The sequence below is a fragment of the Harpia harpyja genome, chromosome Z (assembly GCF_026419915.1).
Source record: "Harpia harpyja isolate bHarHar1 chromosome Z, bHarHar1 primary haplotype, whole genome shotgun sequence".
Lineage (NCBI taxonomy): Eukaryota > Metazoa > Chordata > Aves > Accipitriformes > Accipitridae > Harpia > Harpia harpyja.
In genome coordinates, this window is record NC_068969.1 from 10,952,899 (window position 1) to 10,971,682 (window position 18,784).

Here is an 18,784-nt window from a genome sequence, read left to right on the forward strand (position 1 = left end):
AAATGTTCGCGCCTGTCCCCTTCCTCCGACTGCCAGCGCGGCTGGGTGAGAGGGCAGCCCACGTGTGACAGCAGCTCCGAGAGCAGGGTTTCATACTGAGCCGTGATTTCATGCCTAACAAGTGGTGTTTGAAGAAGCCTTTGCCAGGGCCAGACTTAGCATAGTTTTCAGGGGTGGGGCAGGAGCCTAAAAATTCCCTCTGCCAACTCTGAACAGTCTGCGTGGGGCGCATGTGGTGGCTAAAGGTGAGAGCGAGCCTGCAGCAGGGGACGGGGGACAGAAATCAGCGCCTCGAGATGCAGAAAGTGTTTCCATCGCTCCACAATTGTACGGCAGAGAAGTGCAAGAGGAACACGGAGGTCGGGGCTGACATCATCACGTAACTGTTTTCTGCATCTTGCTGGAAATAGCAGTATTTTGAGTTCCTGGTGGTCAGCCCTACCCTGTCCTATGCATTACGGTAGTACCGCATGCAGGGGCTGGTGCCAGTGCACAGGGGGCTGGAAACCCAGTGGGCTGAGTGGGCCAAGCAGAGGCATCTTCTTCCCTCTGCTCTTGCACGAGCAAATGCCCTTTCATCTTGAGCTGGACCGCCAAACCCTGTCCCCAGGAGCCCCTCTCTGATCAGAGCAAGGAGGGAGGTGGGTGCCCGGGAATGGGCACAGCCAGGCTAGGTCTGGCTGGGGGCTCCCAGCAGCAGGGCTGGGGCTGGGAGGTTTTAGGGCCACCTCCCAGCGTGCCCTCGCAGATGCAGGTTTCTCATCTGCCAGAAGTGGTTTCCATCCCCTGCAATTTCCCAGGGGCTTGGTGAGAAAGGGAAAAAAGTGCCGTCAAAGGTTTTCCCCTTCCCTTCCCAAGCGTAAGCCCCTGGGGTCTCTGGTGGGGATTTGGCAGCCACAGGAATGCGTGGGAATATGGGAGGCTTCGGGACGGGGCTTGGGGGGTGTAAGTTGCTAAGAGGAAGATCTCACCGTGGGCTTCTCTGCAGCAAACTCACCCCCAAGTCTCAGAGCCAAACCGCCCACGTCGACCCCACGCGTCCCGGTTTCGGTCAGGCGCCTGTCCTCATTTTCGGCAGCCTGGCACAAGGGTGTGCTCAGCGTCCCTGGCAAGGGACGAGCGCGGCGGCTCAGCTGGCCCTGCCGATATTTCGCCTTCCAGGGCGTGAAGGAGTTAAACTTTTCAGATGGAAAACGCACTGAAGATCAAACCAGCAGCCTGGTGACCTCCCGCTGCTGGGACAGCAGCAACTCCCCAGCCCAAGCCCGGCAGTTTCATCCATCGGCTGGTCGGGGCCGGCGGGGAGCAGCAGCCGGTAGGTGCGAGGGGTGGCAGGGTTGGGCATCCTGCGGGACCTGCCCTCGCCTCCGGCAGGACCCCCGGGGCTGGAGGACGACGGCAGGGTGTGATGGTCCGTGGGATGGAGGGAGCGCCGGGAGGGTTGTCCCTGATCCCCTTTCAGAAAAGGGGTTGCTCAAAGCGAGCTTGTCCTAACAGCGCCTGGGGAAGTGCTGTTTCTTGCCTTTTGGGACGCCCAGTCGGCGGATCCTGAGGCTTCGGGAATGACATGGTTTTGTAACAGAACTCCTTGCATGCAGTAAGGGAGGATGTTGTGGGTTTATTTCTCCCTGATGAGGAAGGAATGATGGCCATATTCCTTAATCCTGTCCTCTGAAGATGGGCAGCTGTTTACCAATAAATGCAAAAAGAGTGGGATGTGGGTTTAGTTTCTAAACAATGAAAGATCTTCTTGGTATAAATGGAAATTGGCTTTTTTTCCTTGAGCTGAAAACACTGCGCTCTGCTTCTAAGTAATACCAAGCATAGCCTGTTGTGCTAAGTCTGTGTTGCCTCGCTGGCTCTTTGGTTTATTGAATGAAAGCAAACACTCACTGGTTCAAAGACACTCTGTCAGTAATTTGCATGTTTATTTTGCAGTAGTAAAGTGGTATAGCCTTACCTAAGGCTTTGCATAAACATTTATAATATAATTTACATTGTAAAATGTAATCACTTTACATTACAGTAACAGTTCCTCTTGTTCAGAAATCAAGGCTGAATAAGAAGTCACCATCATTTCTGTCCAAGAAACAAGGATTACACTTAGTTTAAAGGAAAACAAGTACAACCACATCCCAATAAAATTAAAACTGAAATAGCATATTGTTCCCCCCTCCCCAAAGAATACCCTCAACCTTATGGCTTTACATCTTTTTCCTTAGAAAGAAACCAGAAAAAATATTTCCCTAAAATCTGAGACTTTTTTTTTTTTGTTAAACTGATCTTGGGGTGGTGTCTGAAGGAGGTTGCCAGGCGGATGGCTGCTAAGCGGTAGTTTCTGACCAGGTGAATGGAATTGCAATCACTGTTTCAGAGTCAGAAAAGCTCAGATTGCTCTTTACCGGCCTCCCAGTCGCTACAACCCAATTCCCAAAAGGTAATTTCTGGCCAGAGATGAGGCTCTTGATTATAGAAATGCACGTCTCCTGGTAACTGCGCTTGATTTGTTCTTCCGTATCACGGAGAACAAGTCTGTGTTATTCTTTGGAAGAATGAACTCCTCCAAATGCTAACGTGCAGGGAGAAAGAAAACAGCAATTTTTACTATCTTCTTAACAACAGCCCGCAGGAATGTGCTTTGCAGTGAGCGCAGCCTGCGAGTCCTCCTGCCTTGGCCCCGGCACCTTTCCCAGGGGCTGCTGGCACAGCCGGGGACCCCTCTGCCGACGGGCCAAAAACCGAGCAGGGGAAGGAATAATCCAAGCAGGGAGAGAGGAGGCTGTGGGATGCAGTAAGAGAGGACATCTGGAAAGTCATTAGTAGAAATGCAGCAGGGAGCCCCGCTCCTGAGGGCACCCCAGAGACAGCCTGCTGCTGCTCAGCGAGGCCGACGGGGGATTTGGGGGCGACTCCTGGGGCCAGGCAGCATCTGATGTAGGTGACATCGGATGGGTCCCTGGTGTTTCATCTCTTAGGACAGCAGGGAAGGGGTGCTGGATGCTACAGCTTTTGCCATGCAAAAAGCCAGTTCATTGGCTCGACGCCTTCCCACGATGGTGGGGTTTGCCCTGCGGACATCTCCGTCTGCCCCTCGTTGCCCATAACTGAAGTCGCAGGGAAAAATGCCCGTAGGCAGATGGCAATGCATCCGAGGGGAGCAGAACCTGCCCAGGCTGGTGGGGTTTATTCAGTAGGGACTTGATGCTACTGCCATTCAAGAGGATAATGAAACTCCCATTGAGATTTTTCATTTACTTATGACTTTCTATGGACTCTTGATTACCACTGGAACCGTGCTCGGAGTGTGCGAGTGCGCGGGGGGGGCACAGTGCTGCGGTGCAGAGGAGGCTGCTGTATCCTGTTTTTGTAAAGGGCTTTTCCTCTTAGTAGTCGTAGTGAAAACAAACATGTGGGAGAACAATGGGATTTTTTTTTCTGTTTTCCTCTACATTTTTTAAATACAATAAAAAAGCCTATTAAAATTAAATAAAGCATGTTAACAGAAAAGGGATACCTATATGTTAATGAGGAAAATAAGCGTAACTATGTGAACATGCAATCACAAGCACAAAGGTCATTTGCCTTCCTGATCTCAGCGTGTATTTTTGCAGTTGAAAGCCTATTCATTAAATACCTTGTGAAAACAGGGCACTGGTAAAGCAGAACAATGCCTGTGCCACAAAGCTGTTATCTGTAATAAAGGCGGGTCAGCTTCACACCCCAGAGAAACACCCTCGCCCGCTGCTGCAGGACTTTGCAGTCTTCTGAGTCGTCATCTCAGCAGGGAGCAAAGGGGAGTCCGCAGAAAGGATTTCCTTTCTTCAGGTAAACATGGAGGTATTTTATTGGTTGTGTCTAAAATATTTTGCAGTGAGCAAATAAGAACAATTCTAGTTGCTGTAAAAATGGAAGTAATAGTAAGATATTAATTCTTTCTAGGAGTAAAACTTGGGATCACTGTTCATAGGATAAATTACCCCAAAGGAAACAGGGACTATGAAATCAGTGATGAGGTACAATATAATAGGTGGGACAACCACCTTAAATTGATCCTATTTAAATTACCTGTGTTTTAGAGAAACATCTGACGTTGATTTTTCCATATCAGAGGTGGAGCATCTGCCGTAATAGGTGGATAAGGGTACAGTTAGTTGTTCACAAGGTCAAGTTGCTTCTGTTTGAAAACGTATTTCCCCAGTGCATGGCTGCTTAGCTGCAGCTTTCTGCCAGTGAGTCCTTTTCCCTCTGGGGACAGAGGACCCCTCGGCTCTGACATTGCTCTTCCCCATGCAGGTGCCGCAGCCTGTGACCACGTCTGGCCTCGACCTTCTCAGCAGCAGATTGGGGTCCCGAAGCCCTTCACTACAAGGTGGGTTTCCCATGCCATAGCCATCCTCCTCGCCACTCTCCTTTTCTCGTTGTCTTTTCTGAGTGGCAAATACCACATCTGGATGCAGCTTTCCAGTATGTTTATATGGGATGAGATTACTCATGCCACTGTCAAAGTCCAATAATCTTCTGACAGAGAAACTTGCACTAGACCCAGAAAAATATGAGATAAAATTTACTTTTAAAAGAGACCACATCCAGGGCTCTGCAGATATTACAGACTTAGGTTTGCTTTGTGATTGGGTGTCACCAGTTTATTAAATAACAGCTGCTTGTCACTGCTGCCTCGAGTGTGGCTGTGTGTGGACACCCAGGTGGGGACACCTTCCCAGCCCCACCCATCAATGGGCAGGTGAGAGAGGCTCAGGACATATTGGTGGGACCAGATTTCATCCTAGTGTGTTTCGTTTCTGTTGAGATCAAAGTGCTTTGTGAAATCGATATGAATTTTAAGGGATTATTTTAAGGGCGGGAGAAAGGAATAAGGTGTAATAATGTCAAAATACTGGATTCAACATTATTTGGGGTGTAACATTTCAGATTTATTTTGAAAGAACGTATCCTTTCAAGAATTGGTTTGCTTTTATTCTGTTCTAACACATAATACAAAGTCGAAAAGAACGGTTTTGAAGTGCCTGAAACTGAGGGGAGCAGCTTTTTACCATCCTCCTCCTGAGAACCATACACATCGGCGGTTTGGCTCCGACTCATAGAGACGCTAAATTTAAAAATCCGTTCAGATAGGGGTCAACCTTTCTCACAGCTCGCTTCATAAAAAGCCGAATGTTGAAGTGATAATGTTTGGAACAAAGAACACTTATTCTAAACATTTCGTTTGTACTAAAGAAATGACACTTGGTCTCACAGTCACGTTGTTGGTGACAGCTCATACAGCCTGCACCCTCCCCCTGTAATGCACCAGAACGAAGTAAATATACATCGTTGGGAAAAATTCCTTGTCTTTTGTCAAAGGGCCCAACTGCTGTCAGCAAACATATTGTGGGAATATGAATCTGGAAACAAACAGATCATTAGAGGGTGAGTTAAGGTTTTGTGATTTAATTCTAAACATGTTGAGTGAGGGAACCAGAGACGTGCAATGCCAGGAAAACTGCTCACCAGAAGGGTTTTTTTTTCTCTAATGAAAGCTGGTATTTTTATTGAATACAAAGTGCTTTGGGTGACAAAGATGGTTACATATGGAAAATATGAAGTTCCGTTTGTTCTGGAGAATTATGAAGATCACTTGATTAGAAGTAACGTTGTGCTGATGCAAGTTTTACATTCTTTCCTTTGTGGAAATTGTTCATCCATTTACAGAACTTTATTAACAAGGTACAACAATTTTCTGATGTTAAAAAGAGAATGCATACTGAGGACCTCTGCTTGCACAGCAAGTAGTGACTTGGGCTTCTGCAGTCACATCTCTGGTTGGATTACATCTGTGCTTTGCCCTGTTGCAACTACAATGGGGTTGAGAAAATAAAGGTACTTCCCCATTCAGGGCATCCTTGGTGGGAAGAGCCAATGCCGGGGTCGCAGTGCTGCCCAGCCCGCTCTGACTGCCGCAGCCGCTTGGGCTGAGGACCGTCGGGAAGCCAGGGACCCAGAGGAGCTCTTTGGAGGTCTCTTGAGAGGACCTGGAAATAATCTGTGGAGTCCTGAGAGGGTCCCACAGTTCCCAGTGTTCTAGAGAAATGCAGTCTGACGTGGTGGGGCGGTGGGAGCGCCCCAGGGGGAGGGAGGGAGCCAGGCCCCGTCCTCCGGCGTGAGATGCTGCATCCCCTGGGATGGACCGAGCGCCTGCGACCAGGCTTGTGCCTGTTCTGGGCTTTCATTCTTCTGCCGCATCTCAAAGGTCCCCCTCCCGTGTCTAGACACATCACTGTAGAACGGATATCCCGACCTGCCCCAGTCCCTGCTCTGCAGGGACAGTCACAAGGCAGTCTGTGTCCTTGTGTATTTTGGCAGATGCTGGAGCTTTGCTCTCTCAGGGAAAAGCTGCTTTGGTCTCTCCCCTTCCTATAGCCAGACAGCTACTGTCTTGGCCCTATAGCTATTCTAATGGCAGCCTGAGCTGCTCCGCTCTACTGAAGAGGAGAAGGTTACGGCGAGGGAGCAGCAGGACATCTCTGCCTCAGAGTGCACCACCGAGCTCGCGCAGACCTGGAAGTCTTCAAAGGCTGCTCCTCTGGCCGGACCTATCCCCCACCTATATTCAGGCAACAGCAGCTCTGGATGCCCCTGCCGATAATGGTTTCCTGCGTGGTGGCACGCTAATGAAAACTGAAAATCCCCTGAGATGGTCGACCTTGTCCACCTGCCATTTCCCCTTCAGTACTGCCCAAGCACATCCTGGTTTTCCCTAAAATCCAAGGATCTGCTTCCTGCGGTGCTCCGAGAACAAGTATCCCGCCTGCACCATTAACCCGAACACAAATAGGATCTGAGAAAAGGGGGGAGAAAAACATTCATTTCCCAAAGTCTTTGACAAGATAGCAAAACACTTCTCTTCCTCAGGAGCAGAAAGATGCTTTTATTGAAGCAAATGCCCCTGCAAAGCTGGCCGCAGCCCCACGAGCTGCTTGTGGCCGGGGAGACCCTCCCTGCGGGGACGATGGAGCTCAAACTTGGAGGTGGCTTCATCTGCCCCCACTGCTCGTGGTGCCTTCGCTGCCACGTGCCGGAATCTTGCCCCGTGCCGTGAGCACGTCATCTCTCGCCCGGCCCTTCGGCTGTGCTGTCTGCGGTGCGGTCAGGCTTCCAGTTATTTCAATACTGAGTTTTATATGCTGTTAATTTTATAGCGAGGCAGAGGTTGATCAATACTTTCTGCTATTTCCTGCCTTCTCTCATAACGCTGGTTCAAATTGTTATTAACAAACCAACCGCTCCCCCCAAAAGCCCCAGCCAGCTCTGTGAATCCAGCCCAGCTCTCACGGTAGCAGTTATGAGGGATGCACCGATGCTCATCTCAGGGTGAAGGAGCAGCTTTTTGCTGCCCTTCTTTTCCAGCTAGGACATAGCACCGATGCAGGAGGAGGCTGCGAGAGCACGGGAGCACTGTCTGGAGATGTTGGGCTGTAGCGAGAAGATACCAGATGATAGTTTCAGAAAATCCGCCCGTCGGGATCTGAGGCTGCGTTCAGAAGTGGTAATGGCCGGGATAATGTGTTGTTTATTGCAAACAGGCATCTGCAGTGGCCTCAAAGGTCTGGATGTCCGACTGCCCTGCTACACGCATCAAAACCCCTGTTAAGAGTTTCAGCCCCAAATTCAGCCTCCAAAGCCAAACGGTGATGGTATCACATTCGCTTTTCATTTCTATGTGGGCACCGTGCCCGTGCAGTTATAACACAGCTGATTCTGATTTTCATATAGTTCATTGTTTACTTATGACTTACTATAAAGTTGAGCTTGTCTTATTTATGAGCAGCCATGAAGATATGGGATTTCATCCACTGGGTGATGACTCATTCACTGGGTTGGACTCTTTAGCTCCTAATACGTGACATATTTTGGACTATTGGATGAACAGCATTTCTGCATGAGCCCAAATTAAATGCGATGAATGGAAATAATTAGTTACTTGTTTTTAAAATCATGTTTGTAGCTGGGTTGTGCTGGTTCAGCTCCCGGCTTGTTCCACCAATGTGCACAAGGGCAGGATGAGTGGCCGTATGGCTACAGCAGAGAGGTGATGAACAGCGTTTCAGGGTCAGACATCTAAACACGTCAGGGGTGACTTTGCTTTGTTTCTGTTGCACAAGGAAAAGCTTTGCAGCGCAGGAGCATTCGATACTGTCTATGAACTTTAACGACTGCAGCATTTCTCGTGCTGCTGCAAACAATTTGAGAAACTAATTTGTAAAATCACTCATAAAAATCTCATGTTCTTTCTGTAATAATAAAGCTCCTCGGCTGGAAAAAGAAATACAAATCTTCAGAAGGAGCAGCCCAGCAGGAGAGTACTTTAGCCGCTCTTGTCTCGGGCATGCTTTCCCCTCCCGTGGGTGCGTCATGCCCAGTGAGTTCAGCGGGAAGGATTCACGCACAGTCAGAAGTATTGCCCGCGGCAACGCTCAACTACGTAAGGAAAATTAAAAGTTTTTTAAAAACCCTTTTCCCCTCCTCCTGCCCACAGCTCTCACGGATGGGACAGGTACCAGGGGAAACGTCGGAGTAACCGTGTCGCAGCGAGCGGTTGTTATGGCTTACAAGTTTTCACAGCCAGGAGCCCCGCCAGCAGAAATTTATGCCTCCATTTCAGCGGTAACGATGCTTCCCAGAGCTTTCGGCTGGCGGATGGCTGGGAGGCAGTGGCAGGGCGTGTGGGGGACTCGCCATGACCTAACCGCATTCCTGCGGCATTAGGAGATATTCCCAGGCCGCGGCAGGGGCAGCACATCCCCTTCCCTGCCTCCCGCCCGGCCGCGGGGCTTCTCGGGGCTGGGGGAGAGCGAGCGAACCCTTCTCCCGCGCCGCGTTTAGGTGACCTCCCCGCTGCGGCTTTGCGGGCGTTTTGGTCAAATTAATAACTCGTTTCGCTGGGGTTTGTCCGGTGCTGGGAGGGTGAGAGCGGGCCGCTGCCCCGCACCGAGCGGGTTTGCGGGGAGCAGCCGTGAGGGCAGGTTTGGTGCCAGCCACGGCCCCGCGGGGAAGCGTCCCGCTGTCCCGGGGGTACACACAGAGTGCCGGGCCCCCGCCAGACCCCCGCTCAGCCCTGCACCGGCAGGCTCGGTCCTGCGTGGGGAACCCACTGGCGGCGGCTGTCGCCTCGCCGTGTCCCCCCCCGGCTGTGTGTTCACAGCAGAACTGGGGAGTGCAGCGGCATTCCTAACCCTCTCGTAATTTACAGGCTTTTATCCAGCCCCGGGTTGAAGTGCCCTTCACAGAGCCCTCTGGGGCCGTGATTGCCTTTACTGTATCCCTTCATCCTCCAAGACCGGCAGCTAAACGGACTTTGTGCTAATTAGTGTTTCTAAGAGCCATCAGAGGGGTTGGGATTTGCCGGGAAGGGAAACTGAACTGTACCAGCTGCTGCTCTCCTGCCTTGAGCCTTCTAGGCTGGAGTACAAATGACAAAGCCATTTTCCAGTTGCGCTTGACCAGTTTGCAACCACTTCATCACGCCCCCACTTTGCTACTGGAAACTTGCTGCTGTCAAGGAACCAGGGCGAGGATTTTTGCTTTGCAGAAGGAAAATTCGCCGCTGCTGTGGGGAATACAGAAAACACAGTGGGCCAGTGCCTCCCCGGGTTTGCACATGGCTGGGCACACCGCGGTCGAGGCTGTCGAAGGAGCAGGAGGAAGGCTCCTATGGGGCCGACCCAGCCTGTCACAAGGCAGGGCACGGCTGGTCCATCTGTACACAGCTCACGGGCACCGGGCACCGGCAGCACCAGTGTGTTAACAGCCAGATTTGTGCTTTTCTCACAGGAGCGAAGGCTCTCGCTGCGGAGTCATCCCAGCTACTGCTCCCAGAGAGACGGAGATAACGCAGGTGTGCTGGCGTGCATCCCGCGCAGCTCGATGCTTTAAGGCACAGTCATAGCAGGAGCTTGCCAGCCAGCGATGGCTGGTGCCCAAAGGACCAAAGTCCGTGCAGAACGGAGGAAAAGCTTTACGTACAAAGTTCAACAAAAAGGAGATATATCCAAAAGACCATTGCCGTGCAGAAAGCGGGAAAAGGGGGCTTCTTGTGGGTATGCCTGGCCCTGCTGGCGTGTGTCGCAAATCGGGGGGGTGGGTCTGGTCCCCAGAGGAGCTGCTGCCACCTCCCTCCCTAGGGTCAAACCTCAGAGAGGCCAAAAGCAAACAAGGGCTATCGGAGGCGTGTGGGCGGCCACCGTGCTGTGCCTGTGCAAGCAGCCAGTGCCTCTGAGAGGGCAGTGGTGATAACCCAGGGCTTTTCAAAGTTCCCTGCAGCCCTGCCCGGGCACTGGCGGGGTCCCCGCTGCCAGGCCTCTGCGGGGCTTCCACGTAGCACGACTGGCCCCAGCTGGATCACTTCCAACCTGCTGCAACCCATGTTATCACCACGGCTGCAAAGATAAAACTGCTTACCTGAGGCTGCTGTATCTGTATCTCACTCTTCCCTCTCCCTGCTCTAACAAACCCCTTGCAGCAATGGGGCAGCTGGGACTAAGGCACAGTGACCACCCTCAGAAAAGGGTCTCAAGCCATGCCCCAACCCTGTTCCCCTGTTACATGCTGCTCTTGCTCACTCTGATTAGCAGGACTGGGCTTGGTAGGGCTCCTTTTTTCCCCTCAGCATCATTCTGGCCTCTCTGTTGGTGCTTTAACCCATAGGGAAGCCACAGCATGTACGGCTTACAAGGTTCCTTGCTGGGAGCGCTGTACCAGATGGCTGACGTGAAGTGCAGTGCCAACTACTGCAGCATGGCTGAATTGCCCTTTGGAATGCACTGTTCTTTGATTGAAAAGGATCTATTTTTACTTTTTGGTCCTTTTCAATCAGACAGCATGTGGCTGGGCTCATTCTTGGTATTATCTCCCATTTTGGGTCTCTGTCAGGGACCCAAGGAGCAAGAGGCGCCAGCTGCCCAGCTAGTTCCACCAGTAACACCTTTCTGATGCCATCTTCTCCCAGTAGCATACCTTTTATTGCTTTTTTTAGCTGGTGATTTTGGAGCTGCTTTGTAAAATCCAGGAATAACCGTTGTGAGACAAGCAGGAACCTGGGAATCACAGGTTTTGCTCTACAAGACAGGGGCAGAGCTAGAGCAAAGCAGGGGTCCCACAAACGAATCTCACAGTTTTTAGGAAAAGTTTACACCCAGAAAAGCTCCTGGGAATAGGTAAGGCACGGATTGTGCCATGGCAATGGGTGATCTGCTCAGCTTTCTTTCTGCCCTGTCTTCTCCCATCTGGGGGCTCCGGTTTCTCCAGACAAACCTCACGGAGCCGTCCCTGGACACCCAGCCCCCCAGTTCCTGCGGGGGGCTGTGCCAGGACACACAGCCCAGGGTTTCCCGAGCTGCCACCTTCCTCCTGCCCGCTCTCGGGGTGGTGTCTTCCATTATTTTCTGTGACAGCAGCAACACCCTGCCCTTTTCCCCCCGCTGGTGCTTCTTGCACCCGTCTCTGCCTTTCCTCCTCGCAGGGTGTTGCTGGGCAGAGCTCAGCCGCGGGACGTTGCAATGTATTAACAGCAGAACTGACTAACAACTACACGGGGGCAATGGTGGCTTGAGGCTAGTAACTGCTGGCCAGGTCCAAGTGCTTTTCTTCCACCCTTTATTATTCCTAATTTTCACCCAAATCAATGTGATGCTGCCCACAGAGGCCTCTGCCGTTCCTTCTGGTTCTGCAACGTGTTTAAAAGGTTAGCTCCTTTTCAAGCAGCGAAATGGCCCCAAATATATGGCCTCACACATACAACCATTTATGGAAGAAGTTAAATACCCTAATGGCTTGGCTGGATCAAGATCAGGCTGCCAGCGCCGCACTGGGCTGAGCAGCAGAACAATGCACGGCCCTTGTGTCCTTACGTGCCAGCCAAGGCTTATCAGCCCATGTAGGGGCTAATAAAGTAGCTTTCAAAATGAGTCAGTAGACTTAAGCCTTCTTACGCAAGATTTCTGTCTGGGAATATTTTTGTGAGAAATGTTTAAAAAAAAGAAAGGAGAGTGACTTCAGCCTTTTGCAGAAAGCGAAGGCACTTAAAGCGTTTTTTTTGTTGATTATTCACCATCATGAGAAGACTGCAATGGGGATGGTAGATATGAGCGCTGTGCAGCATCATGCTTTTCTTCTGAAATAGCTGGGATGTGCATGTTTTCACTCACTCCATGCACTGGCATTCTCATCCGCGTGGCTGCCGCATCCTGGGGCGCGTGCCAGGAGAGCCGAATGTCCACCCCCTTTGGCTGCACGTAGGTCAACAGTGTTGTTTATGTCACACAGAAGGGCTTTGGTTTGTTTAAAAAATGTACGCTGTTCCCCTGGAAAGCGTTCCTTCCTAAGCTTCATCCAGCCGTCCTGAGGAGGAGCTCGGCCACTCCTCTGCAGTCAATCACAACTATTCATCTGTACCCCAGGTTAAAACAACTCCCGAAGAGTAACCAGGGAACGCCTGGAATTCTGTGCAGTCCACGAGATCTGGCAGATGTGAGATGTTTTATTCTGATTTTACACTGTCACTCCTGCAAACTCCAACTCACAGCATAAAAGCACAAGAAAAGAAGCACAAATCCCAAGAAAAATGGGCATACCATCTTAGGAAGAGAGCTTCAGTTACTCTGAATGCGAACACAAGCAGTAGGTAAAGCTGGAAGTAAGCACACAAAATGTCTAATGAGGCCCGTGCCTGCGGTATCTGATAGGGGCAGGAAGCTGTGATCAGCTGCACACTGGAGCATTGTGTGGCTTTGTATACGATCTGACTTCCCAGGTCATGAAATCAGATCCTGAGTTATTTTTAAAATGAGTTGCTATTTCAAATTATTTTTCAACTTCATGTTTGATATGTCAAGTCACATTTATTTGGGTAAGCTATGCTTCACTTGGACACCCACAGCGCGGCCATTGCTGCATTCCTGGTGCTCGGTGGGGGTTCTGGCTGAGAGCGGGCGCTGCCGTAGGGATGTTTGCACTGCCATAGTCCTCAGGTACCAACACAACTTTTATTTGGATTTTGCAAAAAAAGAGATGCCCTATCCATGGCTGTGAGTATACATTTTTTCACTTAAAAGCATCTTCACAAATCAGAAGATTAAACACCCTGCAGCAGTTTATCTATCAGAAAAATAGATGAACCTAGAAAAATAGATGAATTTTGCAGCATTTCCATAGGAACAAGCAGCGAGGGTATTTTGGACAAACAAACAAGGCCAATTCCTGCATCAGACACACTCTCAGGGAATGCCCTGTCCTTGCTCTTCCAGTATGTGCTAAATGGATACCAGTTTGGTTGTCTCCCCTGACTTCAGCTGCCACAGGATAGCAAAAAGCACGAGCAGCCTTGCTCTTGGGCCATCTGCAGCCTGTGTCAAAACCAGAGCTTTAAATTCCAGCTGCGAGTCTCCCTGGGATCCAAAGCAAGAGCAGCACTGTAAGTTCTGGCAAAGCACTGTGTTTGCCAGATGGATGGCTGCTTTTGGCACCAGTTTCAGCTTCTGTATACATATATAATGCAGCAAGACCTCTATGTACAGAAGAAAAATCATATTCTTCCAGACACGGAGAGCTGAAAAAAATGCCCCAGACACAACTACTACTACAAGCAACTGTTGCCGAAATAGACTTTTGAATGATAAATTCAATACAAATTCCAGGACAAGTTTTCTATTTTTCAGCATATTTCTAGAGATTTCTCTGCCTAAAGACATCCTTCTGTCTGATTTGGACTGAACTGCTGCTGTGTGCTCTTGTATTGCTGTCTTCCCTGGATAACAGAGGTAGGAGGAAAAAAGAAGATGGAAAAACTCAGAACAAGTTGTATCAAATGTCCTAGCCAATATTCGTATAATGCAGAACTTCTTTGCCTTCCATAGAGCTGCTGAATAAGGAAAATGCAATCCATGACGCAAGCCATTTAATTCATGCTTTGACTTGAATGACTTGTCTCAGTTTTGCTTCTCTTGGTAGAGATCATGGTAACGAAAGGGGAGGCTTAATGACTACTTCATCAATTTAGAAGAAACACTTCTATTGTCTTTTAAAACACAGTAAACAGCGTACCCGGTGAAGAAAATGTGCGGTGTGTTTGGAAACCTTTGATGCGGGAGGCTGGGTGCTGCTCCCAGGGACCTGGCTGTGATTGCTGAGCCAGGATCAGTGCTCTGCTGGCTGCACGGCAAAGCCATTTATGGTCACTTAGTCATGAAATCCCATCGAGTTACAGTGTCTGCGGCTTCTGAAAACCCAAACCTTTAACTACTTTGAGTCTCAGCTTCTCTATCTTTCATGTTACTGGCTGAGTGCTGGATTAGCGGATGAGTCTCCCCGCGGTGCTGCGAGGATTAGCATCTGCACAGTGTTTTGAATGTGCTATAATTTATTTTACGGCATTTGTTGCACATGGCTTTTGTTGCAACGCACAATGCTGTCCTGTGTTTGGATAAGGCTATTATGTGCCAAAAACTTATAAATATTTAAAATCTCCTGATAAATTTCTAAAGCTACCCGCGTGCTATAGCCTATGGCCCAGTTATTCCTTTTCTAAGCCATTGCCCTGACAACTCCCAAGCTTCAACAGCCCCGGGGTACAAACCCTCAGGGTGCTGCAGCTTTGACAGAACGTTTGGAAAGGATGGAGGCATCTCGCTGGCTTTTCACCACACGTTTCTGCTGAGATGTGATGCATCTTCAAAGTCATTTGTGTGGGGTTAGTTGTAGTGTGGGAAAAAACTCAGTGCTCCTCATGTATTAGCAGCACCACTGAAGTCTTTAAAAGATGACGCTTCTAGCTGTACTGATCCTCAGAGAGGCAATACCTGAACCAGGATCTGCCAGTGGTAGAGAAAAGCCCGTCCACCTGCAAAGTCTCAGCCCTGAATGCTCAGCCACGGCCAATTCCTGCTCTAAACAAAATGTGCAGATGTTGGATTAACGTTCGATATTAATTCTGATTCTTGTCCTCTTATGATAAAAGCAAGCTGTTGCTGAATAATGTGTCAAGCAGAGAGCACATACAGTGTCCCAAATGGTCGGGATCACTCATAAATAGCCGATGATTTGGAGGAATCCAAGAACATATTATCACATGAGACTGTGATAAAGTTGATTACCCTGAAGCAGACCTCAGACTTCATTAGTCACCCCATCATGCGCTGCCTGTCCACTGATGTCAGCGAGGGCCCGCGCCGCCGCTCCCCACACCCTTCTGCTTTTGCAAGCCAGGCTTAAACAGACCTTTCCTGAATGAAACAGCTGGTGGTCAGAGCTGCTATTTCTCCCTGCTCTTAGGATGCTCCAAAAAACTAATGGCAAGTGTCCACCGCGGAGTCCCATGGTACGCTTCCAGGGCCCCCAAAGATGTGATAAATAATCTGTGCTGAGATTAAATTTCCATTAAGGATTATCACTGATCCCAGCAAGAGCAGCAGCAGACCTGTAAAGGCCGGCCAACTTTTATTTATCTTTACAGTTTAAACTATGCTCCTAGTTTTTTTTATTCGGGCCTACAAAGCAACTCCCTGTAAATTCACAGAGCCTAATGCCATATTCTGGTTTGAGAGACATTCTTCAATATCTTTTTGCTAAAAATAGAGAAACCGAATGCCATTACAATTCATCCCATTTGTCAAGGCTGCATTTTCAAATGCAAAATATTCTGAACAGTTCTATGATAAAACGGTAAGCATTTGGCAGTGGAAGACCTCTGCTGCTGAATAAACAGGGTCTTTTTAAGTCCAGCCTTGCAGTGAATTATCATAAAGAGGGAGGAAGAGTATTTTTAAAACAGTGGAAAAAATTCAATGCTGTGTTTGTGCAACTGCTTACAGAGAACCAAAAAAGCAATGACAGTGTTCTTCCTTCCTTATATCTGCATCTAGTGAGCAAAGGAAGAGCCGGGATGGAAAGATCCTCATCACACAGGACAAATCAAAAGAAAAAAGTATATCTGTCCCAGCGCGTAGTGTTGAAATCTCCCTCCCTCTCTGCATATATACATATGTCCACACAAACATCTACCCGTATAAATATACACATAAGGTATTTTCTGCAAGGCATACATTACTTCATTTGTAATAATATACAGTACCAAGACGGTATTCCAGCAAGTACAGATTCATGGGTTAGCTTGTTTTTACTTCTCTGCCTCCTGATGAAACTTGAAACACATGTTCACTTGTGTCAAAGTGCCTTCCAACTTCATTTCAAAGGAAATCCAGTTTTTCAGGCCAAACATGACCCCAAGAAGAATCCGATCACGGAGCAGCACAAGGCGACTCTCATCGGTAGAGGCGGACAAGGCATTGATGCCAGAGGAACTGCCCGGCGCAGTGGTCACTGCCACAGCCGGGTGCCACACTTGTGGCCAGGCAGCTCCCAGACACGGTGCCTCTCCTGATCTCAAACACCCATGCGGGTGATGGGGTGCATGCAGGGGCTGTCCCCCTCTGCTGCCCGTCAACCAGAAACGTTACTCAGACCACAGCTGGGAGGGTCATCTGTGAATGGGAAGGAAGGAAGGAGGGAAGGAAGGAAACAAGGTCTGTTCCTCAGAGCAGAAATTATTTTGCTTTTTTTCATTCTCTTCCCATAAAGGAGTCTTTGTTTCCCAATAATCGTGAAAGCAATCGGGATGCAAAAGGCCGAATTTTGTTCAAAAGCCCTGTGATGTGCAGGGAAGGGCAGCTGTGACATGGGCTGCTGCGTCCAGACCACCAGCATCCCACTGACCCCGCGCGGTCCCAAGCAGCAACAGCCCCGGCTGTGCCGCTGCCCTTCTCCCGAGGCTGTCAGGGCGAGCTGGGCTTACAGCTCCATGCCAGCGCTTTGCTGAGCACTTCACATCTGGTTTAGTGCCTCAGTGCTTCTGGTGGGATGGACGGATGGATGATGAAGTGGTGCAAAACCACTCAAAGAAAACCGCTGTCCAGTGTGCGCAGAGCATGTCGTCGCACAATACATTGTTGGGATGAAAATTTTCTTTGCTGGGTCTATGGAACAAATGACCCTTATTGAAAACTTCAGCTAAAAATTTAAGTTAGAAATTAAGGTCCTGATACTGATTCTGCCTTTTTCCTGTTTAATTTTTATTCACTTGTTACAGAAAAAAATGGCTGAAGCTTCAACTTTCAGTGTGGCACGGGCACAAAACGATATTAAAGAGAGTGTGCATTACTAAGTGCGGGAGTGGAAAGGAACTGAAATTAAAATGTTATAAGCAATCAGCTAACCTGGATGTGGAATGGTTGCTAAGGAGTCCCAACCCGGGCCAAAGTCAATAAGCAATTAGCATCTATTAAAAGATGAAGTATAGGATGATGGGAGAACAGCCCTTGAAAAAAGGCTCAGCTCCACGTTTGTAGCCTGCTTACCCCAGGGCTGGACCAGCCTGTGCTGACGGCAGAGAGCTGCTCGCGGAGGCACAACCTGCCCCTGCTGGGGCACCGCTCTGGCCTGTCGCTGGTTTTGCTCTGTAAATAAAATCCCTCAGTTAAAGTCAGTTTTTATTTGAATCCTTCTTGCTGCTTGGCTCAATAATTTGAGGAAAGGGCAGTGGCTGCTGTACCATGAGATACACCTCATCATTTCAGTATATTACATCTGATCTCCGATTTCTTTGACCGTTTTAAAACAGGAGGTGATGCTGGTTGGGGAGCAGTGGAAGTTTAGGCATAACTCCCACTTTACCACACCTTCATCTTTGCTTCTTTCTCATTTTCTTGTGAACAAATTTATCTAATATAACTTAGTCTGGGGGAAGGAGCTGTTAGGTCACTGGAGAGAAACCACAGTGCCACGGCTTACTAAAGGCATTAGAATAAAACCCTTGAAAGAAAGTAATTGGAAAACTGTATTCTAATTTTAGTGGAGAGTGGCTATGGTAATTTAATTAAATTAGACTTTATTGATTGTGTTTTAATGGATTTGTTTTCTCTGACAGACTCCCGCATCTTTCAGTGTGACAGCTTTGATGTAAATAGATACGCACGCATACACTTCGCTTGAAATCGGTGGAGCAGCTCCTGGTAGCAAAGCCAAGGCTGTAAGTATGCGCAGGATCAGTCCCCGAGGGGAGGGCGAGCGGGTGGGCACAGGCTTCCCTCGGGGCAGGGACACGCAGGGACACCTCGCGGCAGCTTTCACTGGCCCCGTAAGTGTCATGAGACGTCTCCGCAACCTGCACAAAGTCAGCATGTAGCAACTGCAGATGGGGTAGTTCTGTTGACTCTTTGCTGTCATCAAATGAGTCAGTGGCAAGTCACAGTCTTGTATGTCGGCAGGGAGTGGCAGGCCAGGAAATCAGTCACAGAAAGTGGGGGGGGAAAGGAGAGAAACCCCCGAGAGTTCAAGCCTTACTTGACCTCTTCTTGAAGTTTCAGTTTTCTTTAAATGGTTGATAAAATCCTGCGTATCAGCACAGAGGGTGCTATCCCTTAGCAGCGTGCTGCATCTCGTGCGAGCACAATCAACCTCTCCTGGCCCGGGCCGCGCTTTGCACAGCACTCCCGACGGCCGCAGCATTTTACAGACGTGCAGAAGCGAATCCCACCCAGCCCACAGAGATCAGGCTCTGCTGGCCTCTGCGCAGGGACACCCGCGCTGTGCAGGCCCCAGCGCGGGGTCACCCCCCACCCCCCCCCGTGGCTGCACGTCCCCCCCCCCGCAGCGACCTGGCTGGTGGCACTGCCTTTGCTACAGGAGGGGTGCTGACCCGCCCGGGTGCGCACAAGCCGCGCAGGGGCTGCGCTCCGGC

The 18,784-nt window shown here is 49.6% G+C and overlaps 1 long non-coding RNA gene across 2 annotated transcripts; it reads left to right on the top strand.

Moving 5' to 3' along the window:
* The first annotated feature begins 1,174 nt into the window (after positions 1-1,174).
* On the top strand, positions 1,175-18,350 carry LOC128136374 (uncharacterized). Of its 2 annotated transcripts, none has more exons than XR_008233343.1 (3): positions 1,175-1,315; positions 4,294-4,369; positions 17,972-18,350. It is a non-coding gene; the product is annotated as an uncharacterized LOC128136374 (long non-coding RNA). The 2 variants fall into 2 exon arrangements; XR_008233344.1 differs by lacking the exon at positions 1,175-1,315 and adding an exon at positions 3,268-3,825.
* Positions 18,351-18,784: the final 434 nt, after the last annotated feature.